Genomic DNA, 13,780 nt, shown 5'->3' on the forward strand with positions numbered 1-13,780 from the left:
CAGGTCCACCTAACACTGCCCCCCTCCCCCGACCGCCTTCCACACGCACTCACACACACACTTAAGTTCATTCCGTCCTTCACCTCACCAGCACGACTCGCCTGTCACTCCCAGTTCGTAAAGTTTTAGAAAGTAATACATAGGCCATGGCGCACACACACACACACACACACACACACACACACACACACACACACACACACACACACTAGGAGTTTTGTCAGCCCATAGGCAAGTGTGATCATCAGAGCAAATCGTAATGGTAATGAGGTCTCAAGTGGTGGTGATGGTTGTGAGTTGAAAGTGGTGGTGGTGGTGGTGGTGGTGGTGGTGGTTGTGAGGTCTAAGTAGTGGTGGTGGTGGTGGTGGTGAGGTCAGTGTGGTGGTGATGAGGGCTGTGTTGGAAGTGAAGGTGATGATTAATAACGAAGGTGTGATGATAACTGGTGTTGGAGGTGGCAGTAGTGAGAGCTAATGGTGCTGGATAGTTCAACAGAGTTATACAGAAACGCAGACAAAATCCCACCCGGAAATGAAGCAGAGGAGTCCAGCAATGCTTTCAGTGTGACTCTGCATACGCACTGTGAGGTTAGGGAACATAATGACATCCTTTTAGGTTCCCATCAGTCTCTTTTATACCTTAACTGAACCTAGATATTACTAGACCTTCGTTTGCCCTCTCCTTGATTTACAGAGATCTTTTTTCACCTTCTACCCTCCTTCCCTCCCTCCCTATTTCCTTCCCCATTTTACCTTTTCATCCAATGGTGGTATTTGAGAGAAGCGCCTTCATGTCGTGGCTCCAGTATGGCCAGATGGCTCCACTGTCTGGCTGTACAAACATCCCTCATATACTGCCCTAGCCCACGAAAGAAGGACTGCAGGAGGAGGAAACCTTAAGGCTGCAGTCCATCAGGTTTACTCTTCAAATGTGCCTAAGGTCTGTCTCTAAGCATTTTCTTACATTCTTTTTATTCTCCTGTTAACACGCGTCCCTCAGCTGAAGGCACTTTCCTCCCTTTACCCTGTCCACCCTCCTTTATTCAGCCTCCTCGCCTCTACTTCTCGCCTCCAGTCTCTTTGTCTTCTCTTGCTTCGTATAATGGTTAACCTCTCCTGCCTTTGTTTTACCAGGTAATGAGAGCTTTTGTGTGTGTGTGTGTGTGTGTGTGTGTGTGTGTGTGTGTGTGTGTGTGTGTGTGTGTGTGTGTAAGGTCCCCCCTACACATACACAAGCATCCCCAGCGGCTCCCAACACCGCCACCACACTCTCAGACACTGAACAATTATAAAGACGAATAAAGGAAAGCGAATGTAACCTTTTCGTATCTGGAGGGGGCATAAAGATAAAGATGTCTCGGAGAGGAGAGAAATTTCAGTATTGTGAGCTGGTGCTATAATGAATGTACAATCGCCTCCGCTAATGAGTACCACAGGAAGTGATGTGTTGGAGATACGTGAAAGAGTGTTTTGTTTGTCTCAAATGTACTCTCTTGGAACAAATATATTACACTGATTAAACCACAACAGAGATGAGTCTTAAACAAAACTGGTGTCACATAAGACCCTCAAGCACCAGACCAGACCCTGTGGTACTTAGAAGTGGAGGCGAGTGTACGAGTGGTGAAGGTTGGATAATGTCATGGATGCGCGATGCTCCCATGGTTGTTCGGTCTGTACCTGGAGAGGCTGGTAAACAGAGAGAGAGAGAGAGAGAGAGAGAGAGAGAGAGAGAGAGAGAGAGAGAGAGAGAGTACTACGAAAAGGAGGAAAGTTTTGAGCAAAAGAGAAGTGGGGAAACTGGAATATATATCTGTTATTTTTTGATGAAGATACAACACTTGTCACAAAATCTGCAGTTAATATTCAGTAGTTGGTGCTGGAATTAAGGGAGACTATGTTAATTACTGAAACTAAATGGGAGAGTATAATATGCGATTAGATACTACAAGAAAACAGCACAAGGATGTAAGAGTGTAAGAGAAAACATAAATGGGGAAGAAAGGGGATGAAATTACATGAGAGAGTAAAAATGCGATTAGATACTGCAAGAAGACAGTGCAATGATGTAAGTGTGCAAAACATAGATGAAGAAGAAACGGGATGATTTAGGTTCTGAGCGATGTGCATACGACACTAGCGGATTCTTGAGACCTGAAGTAAGGCACAGAAGAGAAGGAACACCTGGATTATCTGCTTTGGAAGGTGAGTGGAAAGAGGGATAATGTGTGCTCTTGCGGAAATGTAGCGCTGAATCTGTTAAGGGATACGAGGTGTGTGCCGTAAATGCTGAGGGAGCTAAAAGGCTGGAAATATTAGAAGTGAAGTTCCTAAGGTTTATATCTACGGTGTAATCGTTTGAGTAAAAAATGGTAAAGTATGGTAGAGCCGCTAATACAGAAGGAGTATAACGATGAACTGGACCTGAAAGTGTTAAGGATGTATAATCATATGGAGGTGCTGGTTGGTGAGAGACTGCTGAAGAAGATGTAACGATATGAAGTAAAGGAAGAGAGAGGCTGAGGATGAGATGGTAAGATGATGTAAAAGATATATATATTTTTTTTAACAGAGACGTAAGCAACCAAAATAATGAGCGGTCTCTATAGTTTAGGGAAAAGTGGAATGGATTTTTTTTTTTCTTAATGCAAGGAAGAGGGAACTAAAGGCCAGAAGCCAGTAATATTGTTCCTTCCAAGAAAAACAAAAAACAAGATAAGAGCAAGCCAAATTCAAGATCTGTTCATTACATGTGTTTGACTCATTGATCTTGATCTGTTACAGTCAGTAGTAGTGGTAGTAGTTGTTGTTGTTGTTGTAGCCCGGGTTTAATAGGGACATGAATCTAGTGGACTACAAATTTCTCATCCGCAATACATCACCCCTCAGGAGACAGCGAAGAAGGTGATGAACGTTTGTATAACCGGGCAGAGGAGCAGTCCAGTTATATCAGTACCACAACAGGAACGCATCCCTCTCCAGTACCTGTTTATGAAGACAGAAATGAGGCGATTAAGGTACACCGTAGAGTAATCCGTGAGAAATGAGTGCATGTTTTAAGTATGCTTTAGTACTTAACAGTTTCGTGCAAAAACTGTAAATGTAATCGTGTTTAAATGAGATTGAATCCTCCTATTGTCTGGTGTCCTCTCTCCTAAAGCGCGTAACAGCGATCACGTAACAAAAATATACGAGGCATTCACGTATTTTTTTGTGCATATGTGTATTATTGTGAAAATTTACATGCGCATAACCAAGTCCACACAGCAGAAGAGCCATATATAATCCAGGGAATATGTGAACGCTTAGAGACATACGAACTCAATTTCACAGTCGAGAAACACTTGCCTTCAAAGTGATCGGGTCAGTAATTTGGAAGCGTGCACCTCCAAGGCTGGAATAGTCTCTGAGTGGAGTTGCAACCATCTCTCTCTGTCTCTCTGTCCCTCTGTCTCTGTCTCTGTCTGTCTCTGTCTGTCTCTCTGCTGACTGCGCTGGATGTGACTGACCGCTCACCACCCCTACCCACGTCGCCAGTATCCTTCTATTTTAATTTCCTGTTTTCAGAGTGGCACGAGTTCCACAACAGTCCCAGTCACTATGGCATCCCTGAAAAATGTGTACAGACGGAATTCCTCCCTTCCCTGCCCAAGAACCCTACCCGGCCAGAAAAAGAGATGTGTGACGTTTATAGTGGATTCTTCGTGCCTTCTGTTACATCGCTCACTATTCCCAATTTGTGTGAGAGGCCAATAGCATTTTGATTATTATGTTGCTAGCGTTGTGGTGTGGATGTGGATGTGATAGGAAGCGTTAGGAGAAACACAGTGAGGTGGTTTGGCCATGTGGAGAGGATGGAGAGCGAGAGACTGACGAGGAGAGTGTATGTGAGTGAGGTGGAAAGGGGGAGAGGGAGGGGTAGGTCAAGGATGAGATGGAGGGATGGACTGAGAGGTATATGAAAGAGGGGGGTGCGAGCTGGGAGCAGGGCAATGAAATGGCGGGGGACAGGGCGACATGGAGCAGATTCGTTTGTGGTCACCCCTTACGGGATTAAGGCGTCTGGCAATAGATAGATAGATAGAGGATTTCTTGATGGTATATGTTAAACACGAAATGATTCTCTGCCTGAATTACCCTTTTCTAGTCGGTAACCGTAATTCTGTTTTAAGTAATTACGGTTGAAAGTTTTTTTTAGTGATTTTTTTTCTTTTGGGGGGGGGATGTTCAGTATTGTGTGTGTGTGTGTGTGTGTGTGTGTGTGTGTGTGTGTGTGTGTGTGTGTTGTGTGAGGAGTATTACTAGTCCATGTTTGCCTATAGACATAAATGTAAATATTAGAAAAAAAACAAAAACAAATTGAGAATACATAGAAAGACTAAAATGCAGAATTAAACTGAGAGTGACAGATGGAGGTGTGGAGAATGACATGTGAGTGAGAAAGAATGTAAGGATTTGTATGTCAAGGAGGAGAGTTTCTAAAGGAAAGGCGGCAAGTTAATACAGAAAGGAACTCGTAAGTACAAAAGGGTTGGAAATCACACACACACACACACACACACACACACACACACACACACACACACACACACACACACACACACACACACACATATGATTATTTGCAGAATGTAATGACAAAAGATCGAGATTTTTTTTAAGCAAACACTAAGAAATGGTACGTAAGAGAGAATTATATGTATTAAAAGTGAATTATGATTAACAACGTATAACAAGAAAATGCTACTGTCCACTAAGGTGAGCATTCAGAAGTATATGAGAAATGTTTTCAGATCTAAAAACTGAGAAATGACTGGGGAGACAAAATGTTTAACGGGAATGGGTGTAAAATATCACAATTCAGTAACATACTAGAAAATCACAGTAAAAGAAATCCTCAACCCCAGACGACGAGGTGGAGTCTATATGCTTTATGCTCTTTATCTGATTTACAGTATTATGTAGTTGAATCATCCAAATAACTTTAACTTACAGTACATTGGTTCATCTACTTATCTGCCTCTCTGACCGACAAATAATCTTACAGTGGGTTGTGTCGTGGAAAGTCTCTCCATACATTTCTACCATTAATCATAGACGATTCATAAATCCCACAACACACACCCTCTCATAAGCTGTTCTATCGCGTCGCTTCCATTTCGTTTTGGTCTTCCTATTTTGCTATCCAACCATCATACTATCATCAGTCAGTCAGTCAGTGTCACCCTCTCAAATGCTGTCCAATCTGGTCGCTTCCCTTTCTTTTTGGTCTTCCTACTTAGCTATCCAACCACCAGACTATACCCATTTCACTCTAGTTTGGCCTAAACTTGCCATCTCTCCCTCTTGAATGCAGAGCTGTAACAATAGATTAACACTGAAATATGGTGCTACTCACGAAGAACTGCTAAGGAAAGGATGTAGAGCAGCAATAATGTCCTCTTCTGGCACTGAACTACGTAAAATAAACTGCAGAAGGACGAAAATCTGGGCCAAGTTAGAGTAAAAGGAGTATATGAGCGAACTCTCCGTCACACTTCTGCATTCAGGTCGCTCCGTATGGACAAAACAACTTAAAATGTGTTTCCCTATTTCGCTCACTACGTCAGCCTCTACACCACATCTCGTGTTAATCCACTCACCTGTCCATCGATCCTCCTAAGTCCCTGTGCTGCCACTTTGAGGTAAAATATATCAACGGGGAATTAAAATTTGAGAGCTGGATTATTGTTCGACGAGACAAGTGAGGTTAGAAAAGGGAATACGATTAAATATGGTACCAGCATAAACAAAAATGTCATCATCATCATCATTGTCATTATCATCATCATCACTGTCATTATCATCACCATCCTCCTTCTCCTCCTCTTCTTCTTCATCATCATCATTATCATCATATCATTATCCTCCTCCTCTTTCTTCTCCTCCTCCTCCTCATCATCATCATTACCATCCACCTCCTCCACCTCATCATCATCATCTTTCCATCCTTTATCGAAAAAAACCTTGATGTAGGTTCAGTACAGAATAATCAGAGAGAGAGAGAGAGAGAGAGAGAGAGAGAGAGAGAGAGAGAGAGAGAGAGAGAGAGAGTATAAGGAACTGTCAACGAAATACACACAAAAATGCAACACGCTTCCTTTCCCTCCCCATTCATGCCTTCAAAATTCTAACGATAATGCAACAGCTAAAACAAATCGTTCCCACATCGCAAGAAGACTTCCCCAAATTTCCTCAGATTCTACGCGCATGTATCATTATAATTCTTCATTTTAGGAAATCAACAAACCGTGGTAAAAGAAACTAGAACTGCCTAAACGACCCGTGGTGGATCCAGATATAAAACCCGAAATACGTCAGCAGTCGTCCCCGTGACCCAATCAACAACACCATCTTCCCATCCACTTCCTCCCCTCGTCCCCGACTTCTCGAGTGCTTGATACAGGCTTTCTTCTCCTGAATCAAACTACCGTATGCAAACCAGAATATGTGATAAAACTGTAAAAGGAGTAAAGAGAGAAGAAGGTAACAACATACAGTAATAGTATGCTTCCAAGTCAGACCGACTAGAGTCACTACAAGCTTCGAAAATTGGCGGGGTGAGAGGCTACATCAAAAATGGTTTATACACACATCGAGGTTAACGCAACTGTACGTTCTTTATAAAAATACATGAAATTTTTGAACACACACACACACACACACACACACACACACACACACACACACACACACACACACACACACACACAAATCAAAGCACCACCACCAAGCCAGCGCCACACTTAATCTCCGTCAGTGCCGGGACACAGAAATAGTTGGCAATAGAGTCACGCGCGGCCAAATTGAAAACAAAAATGTATACGACAACAAAAACAGGTGTGGATGTGTGGTGAATGTTACTGCGGTGGTGACGGTGTGGTGTGTGTGTTCCCGGACTGCACAATACACAGGCTTTGGATTACTCAGATACCTATTATCCAAGAATTATCACATCTCACAAAAGTTTGATTAGCCACATGATCCACAATCTTTTTCCAGAAGGCTCCCCAGGATTCATTCACCAATACTTTAATTCAGATATGATTTTACTACATCCTCTATCTATCTATCTGTCTATTGCCCTTAATTCCGTAAGGGGTAGCCACAAACACATCGCCTCCATGTCACCCTGTCCCCCGCCTTGCCCTGCTCCCAGCTCACACTCCCCTCTTTCATATATACCTCTCCACTCCATCCCTCCATCTCGTCCTTGACCGCCCCCTCCCTCTCCCCCTCCACCTCACTCACATACGCTCTCCTCGTCAGTCTCTCACTCTCCATCTTCTCCACATGTCTTAAGTTATGTCTTGATTATAATGCTCTTACTACAGTGTTACAGGGACTCGAAGACGAACTGATTGACAGGGGAAGAGTGCAGTGCCAGGGGAATATTCGTGACATCTTGCTATGCCTGTATTACGTGACACGAAGGAGTTACGAGACAGACTAACTTCTCAGGGTATTGCTGCAGTTACTATTTTTTTTAACACTTTCAGTAGGATGTCCAAACCGCTTTAATTTCTGAGAGAGAGAGAGAGAGAGAGAGAGAGAGAGAGAGAGAGAGAGAGAGCGCACCAAATACACTATAACCCCAGGCGTGTGTGTGTGTGTGTGTGTGTGTGTGTGTGTGTGTGTGTGTGTGTGTATGTAGCGCAGCCGAAACTATTAAAGGTCTTTGATGAAACCTGGCAGGATGGTTGGAATTGGGTCTCTGATGGGCCAGTTTCAATTTCGTGTCGACTGAATTATACTGAAGGGATGTTTTGGCCCCTAATAACTGTCTCCATTTATGTTACAATATGTTTACGTGGAAAATGCAGCAGGGAATTTCCGTAGAGTTTCATGCATTGTTGTGCGTGAAACTCTACGGAATGCTTTGTGGCCGAAAAGGGTCGTAAAGCACTTGCTCCAAAGCGAAGCGCGGTTCAGAAACGGCTCTGATTTCGGCCATTGCTAAGCGGTCCGGTGGGGCATGAGGCGTTTGGAAGAACATAAGAAAAGAGGGTAACTTTAGCAGGTAGGATGGCACATATCAGGCAGCTTCTTAAAGAGTCTGACAAAACTACTAGAATAAGGCAATGACAGCAAGGAAGAAGCCTCATCCCCTCCCACCAAACCCTCCAGTTGAAACCGGCAGGAAAAAGTGAGAAGGGACACCACGCATTATAGAAAAACTGACGTGGATTTTTCATAGCAAAGGGTAAAAGGAATAACAGAGACTATCGTAGTGAACCTGGTATGAAGGGGAAAAAAAAGGAACCAAGGCAGTTTTTGCATCAACCACTTAACTTCACACATATCTAGAATAATCTTGAAGCCCTCAGTGGAATGGGAAGCAACTCCATCACTATGTAGCTTATTCCACCCACTCACTACTCTATTACTAAACCAGTTCCTACCTACCTCTTTACTAAATAGCGTTTGTCTACATTGAAACCATTAATTAGAGTTTTGTCCAGTGTTCTCGCTTTTAAAGACTTGCTAATAGCTCTCATATTTATTCCCTTCATCTACACAAAAGTGGTAGCTGGTGGCGACCATCATCCACTCACTTGATGTAGTGCTGCCTACTTCTTCCTTAGCCTTTATCATTCTTTTTCTGTGCCTGCCCTCCTCTCTTCCTATTTCTCCCATCTTTCCTGTCACTTCTTATTGCTTTTCTTTCCTTTACAGGTGGCTTTACATTCAGTGACAAGCCAAATGGTTTCCTGTAAGCCAAGAAACCATTTACAACGCTGGGTGGTAACCATATAACCAAACTATACGTGTTCCCTACATGTCAACAAGTGGGTTGGTGGAGAGTTAGTGCCCCTCCCTGTAAAACAAATAACTCAGTCAAATGGCCACCCCTTACGGGATTATGGCGTCTGGCAATAGAGAGATAAATAGATCTACAGAAACATCTCCGTTCAAACTCCCTTGGTCCACGCCTATCTAGTGAGTCCAGATTTATTCTTTTGAGTCTGTCTCCATATGAAAGGCTTCAAAATGTTGTATATCATTTTTACCATTCCTCTCTGTATATATTTTCAATGCAATTTATATCCATCATATGTCAAATGGTGGGTGACAGAGCGACTTGGAGGCGTTTTGTCTGCGGCCACCCTTTGCGGGATTAGGGCGTTGGGCTATAGATAGATAGATATGATAAGGACACAGAACTGAATGACAGATTATATGTGTGACCTTACTAATGCTAGATAAAGGGATAGTATTAATTTTCATGTCCTGTTACCCTCTCTCCTAAAAGTAAATCCTGAGACTTGCACTATTACATTGTTGCCTTCGTTAGAGAGAGAGAGAGAGAGAGAGAGAGAGAGAGAGAGAGAGAGAGAGAGAGAGAGAGAGGGCACACACACCTGTCCATCAATTGCTGTGGAGAATCGTGAAGGCCTATGGGTCAGGATGATGGATGGAAACCTGGGATAAGGATGAATGTGACTACCGAAATGTATTGTTATGCTGTTGATTTATAGTGGTGTTGGTTATTTGTGTTTGATCCTCTCTCTCTCTCTCTCTCTCTCTCAAAAGTCAGTCAGTCAATCGGTCTATGTACCTGTCTATCTATGTATCTATCAGTTTCATTATCATAACTAGAGGGGCACTCAGTGGACCGCATGTCTCCGACAAGGGCAACGTAATTTCGAAATCACTCTTCATAATGGGTTAGGTTTTCTTGTCATTAAAATAGGGTTTCAAAGAGAGTGTTTTCCGGATCCAGAATCTGTAATACGATCCGGATCGGTCCCCAAAGTTAATCGATTATTCCTTGCTACTGGGCTGTCTACTCACCAAATTTGGTCCAAATATCTCTTCTGGTTTTTCAGTAACCCTGTTAACAGACAAACTAACAAAAACAAACAAACAAACAAACAAACAGGGTGAAAACATACCCTCCTTGTCGAAGAGAATAATAATTACAATGATTAAAAAACCTGGTGATTGTGACCTGCAAAGATCTACTCCACCCTATTTGAAATGCAGTGCCTGGGGAACAAATGGGTCTGTCCTGCTCTGCCCTTGGTCTGCTCTCCCCTACCGTACTGATGTCCTGCTTTTCACTGCTTTAACCCACTGGGCCTTAGAATGCATTGCTATTTCCTCAAGTGTTATTATTTACTCTGTTCAACTGTAACCTGTCCTTCACTGCCTACCCTGCTCCAGTTTGTTGTGCTTCATTCACTCTCTTCTTCTCTGCCGTTATCAAATTACCGTCTCCATCATATTGTAATTCCTCATCGTTTTCCTTTCTTCAAAACACATATCAGATCTGTAGCCGTTCCTTCATTTCTTCATCCATTTACTTCAAATATTTTCCACTTGTTTCCTGGGCAGATACGAAAAACACTTCCTGATTTTTTGCTTCGGTCTCTTAAGCGATATCCTGGGGTCATGAGTCTGTTCATACAAAGACATGAACTGGGGCAACAGGGATCCGTAGAGTTTATCATCTTTTGCGGTGATTTATTATTATTAATATTATTATTATTATTATTATTATTATTATTTTTAATGGAAACCGTCCAGCATTCCAGTAAGAAGGTTGGAACTGTTTATTGTTCTTCTTTCCCCTCTCCCTCTCTCTCTTCCTCGATGAACTTACTATCCCTTCATATTTTGTTCTAATCAGCCAATTCTCTGTCTGCCTTGTTTTAATGCCTTTACCTGGCCTCATCTCTTCTATCCCTACCCAGCCATGACCTCCATGCCCCATCACTACTCCTGTACTTAACTGAGACTAGGTGGCCATCCCATTAATGTATATATGTAGCGTAACCATAATTCAGAGCCCTACGTAACCCTATTATTTTTCTTCATCCAGTACATCCATTCCCTCATCTGTTCTCCTTTTTCTCCTACTCTCCTTTTGGATGTCACGTCTCCTACAATCTTTTCTCCCCCTGTTAACGCCCCGTGGCTATGAATATCAACTTGGCTTTAGGACCCTCTACAACAACCACTCTCCTCGCTCCATTTAATCCTCTGCTCCGTGCTACCCTTCCCCTTCTCGCCACACACCACCACCACCACCACCACTTCCACCCCACACGCCCTCCCCCCACACACCACCACCACCACCACCACATTCCTCTCTCCCTTGTGCCTCCTTCACGTACGTTTATCTATACTGCTTTAATTTTCTTTGTATTCAACGTTTTTAAAAGAAATTCCACGTAGCTCCCACGTTTCCTCTCGCAGCTTAGTGTCTCCTTGTAAGAGTTTTATCGTCCCTAAACTGCCACTATAACCACCACCAAAACTACCTCATTTTCCTCACTTTTCTACCTCTTTAAGCTTATCTATGCTATCATCCTCTACTTTATACACTTTTTCCTGTAGACAGCTTCTCCTGGCTATCACTTTTCACTCTTATCAGTGTGTCTCTTAGGAACCCTGTCTCTCCTTTCCCAAACTACCACTCTATAAAGATTTTTCTCTCTGTCACCTACATTTTTTGTTTTTTGTGGCAGCCCCTCCCCCCCTTTCTCTCTCTCTCTCACACACACACACACACACACACACACACACACACACCGAGGATCCTGCACTGCGTATCACCGAGGCTGCTCACCATTCCTTCCCGTGTACCAACATCTGCCTTTTTTAGATTTCCTGTTCTTAAAGTGGCAGGACAATTGACTGCCTTGGAACCCCCACCAGCCTAGAGACGTGAGCTGGGGTGTTTACAGTGGATCTCCCGTGTCATTTACTACACCTTGCACGGTACCAGAGTGAAGGAGCGTTGTGGTGTTGATGTGGATGTGATAGGAAGCGTTGGGAGAAACACACTGAGGTGGTTTGGCCATGTGGAGAGGATGGAGAGTGAAAGACTGACGAGGGGAGTGTATGTGAGTGAGGTGGATGGGGAGAGAGGGATGGGGAGGCCAAGGATGAGATGGAGGGATGGAGTGGAGAGGTATATGAGAGAGGGGGGTGTGAGCTGGAAGCAGGGCAGTGAAATGGCTGGGGACAGGGAGACATGGAGGTGATTTGTTTGTGGCCACCCCTTACGGGATTAGGGCGTCTGGCAATAGATAGATAGAGTGAGGAGTGAGGTGAGAGGCTAACCATAATCAGGTGAATATTGGTTTTCTTCCGACAAATATATGATGGAATATCTTCAGTTTTTTTTAGTTCACTGCCTTAAGAGAGAGAGAGAGAGAGAGAGAGAGAGAGAGAGAGAGAGAGAGAGAGAGAGAGAGAGAGAGAGAGAGAGTTATTACTGTAATAACACTTCTAACGATGTAAGTTGTACGAATAATAATAATAATAATAATAATAATAATAACAACAGATGTGGTGGTAGTAGCACTACTGCTGCTATAACAGGTGTGTGTGTGTGTGTGTGTGTGTGTGTGTGTGTGTGTGTGTGTGTGTGTGTGTGTGTGTGTGTGTGTGCAGGTAGGTAGGGACGTGCATGTCATGGTGTAGTTAGGTTGATTGAGCCTGGTGGAGCAGCAGTCTTATCGCCCCTCAGTCACTGCCAACTTTCACCGCACACACACACACACACACACACACACACACACACACACACAAATTCGCGTGCATGTTGTTTATAGCGTCAATAAAACTTGACTTCCATTGCATGAAACACTGCTTTTGCTTGGCCGGGCGCACGCTCATGTGTGTGTGTGTGTGTGTGTGTGTGTGAGAGAGAGAGAGAGAGAGAGAGAGAGAGAGAGAGAGAGAGAGATCCGTGCAGCACTCTTCCGTAATAGTGATGGATGGAGGCCTGAGTTACGGACGAACGTGATTACTAAAATATACTGCTATGTGTTGATTTATAGTGGAGCTTGTTTGTTGGAATGGTGGGTTGTGTTTGATCTCTCTCTCTCTCTCTCTCTCTCCTAATTCTGTTACTTTTCTCCCTCATCTTTCCCTCTTCACTTCCTCCTACCATCCCTTCCTCTTTCCCATTACCCTGCATTATATAAACACATACTACGTTGCTCCCCTATTAGCCGCTGAAGAGAGTGCATGTCGGGCCAAAATTGTTGCATCTGCCCAGTAAACAGCTTTCCTAATGAGGGGATAAATCTTTCACCTCTATCGCTTGTTTTATATTTATGCATTTTTTTTATCATTAACTCTTGGCTGTCTTTGTTTCCCTCGTTTCTCAGCAATTTTTTTTTTAGGAGAGGGGGTGATGTGACACGTAGGATTTGACATAAAAAAGAACAGTTAAGGCAGGTACACACAGATAGTGTAATAAAGTAAGTGTAAACAATTTGAATGTTATGGCGTTCTTTCTTAATGGCGTGTGTGATGTCAAGAGTCGCTTCACCTCGTTTTTGGACGTAAATGGACTAACCCTGCCCTTACTCTGTTCCCGCCTCCCTTAGTCTCGTCCTATTTTGCACGGCTTTACTCCTTCTTGGCCTAAGAATGCCCTACTCTTCCCTCAGATACCATACCTTACTCTGTTCTTCTGTAACTTTTTTTTTTCCTACGTGTCCGACCCTGGGCAAAGGCTTCAGGGCCTATTTCTCGGGGGCAGTGGCCTATCCCAAGGCCCAGTAGTCCTCCTACACCTCCACATGTCACCACTTCGGCGCTAACACCCACCGTCCATATTGAATACATGCTAGGGCTGTCTCATACAGGACCGGTGTACTGGTATTAGCGGGGCTATATTTTTACATGTCGGCGGGTCATCTGGTAGATCAGGAAGGTCTGCATTTAGGAAATTCAAATCCTTAAACTGTTCCCTGCCCCAGCCGGGATTCGATCCTGG

The sequence above is a fragment of the Coenobita brevimanus genome, chromosome 6 (assembly GCF_032717465.1).
Source record: "Coenobita brevimanus isolate Jiangsu-jjx chromosome 6, ASM3271746v2, whole genome shotgun sequence".
Taxonomy (NCBI): Eukaryota; Metazoa; Arthropoda; class Malacostraca; order Decapoda; family Coenobitidae; genus Coenobita; species Coenobita brevimanus.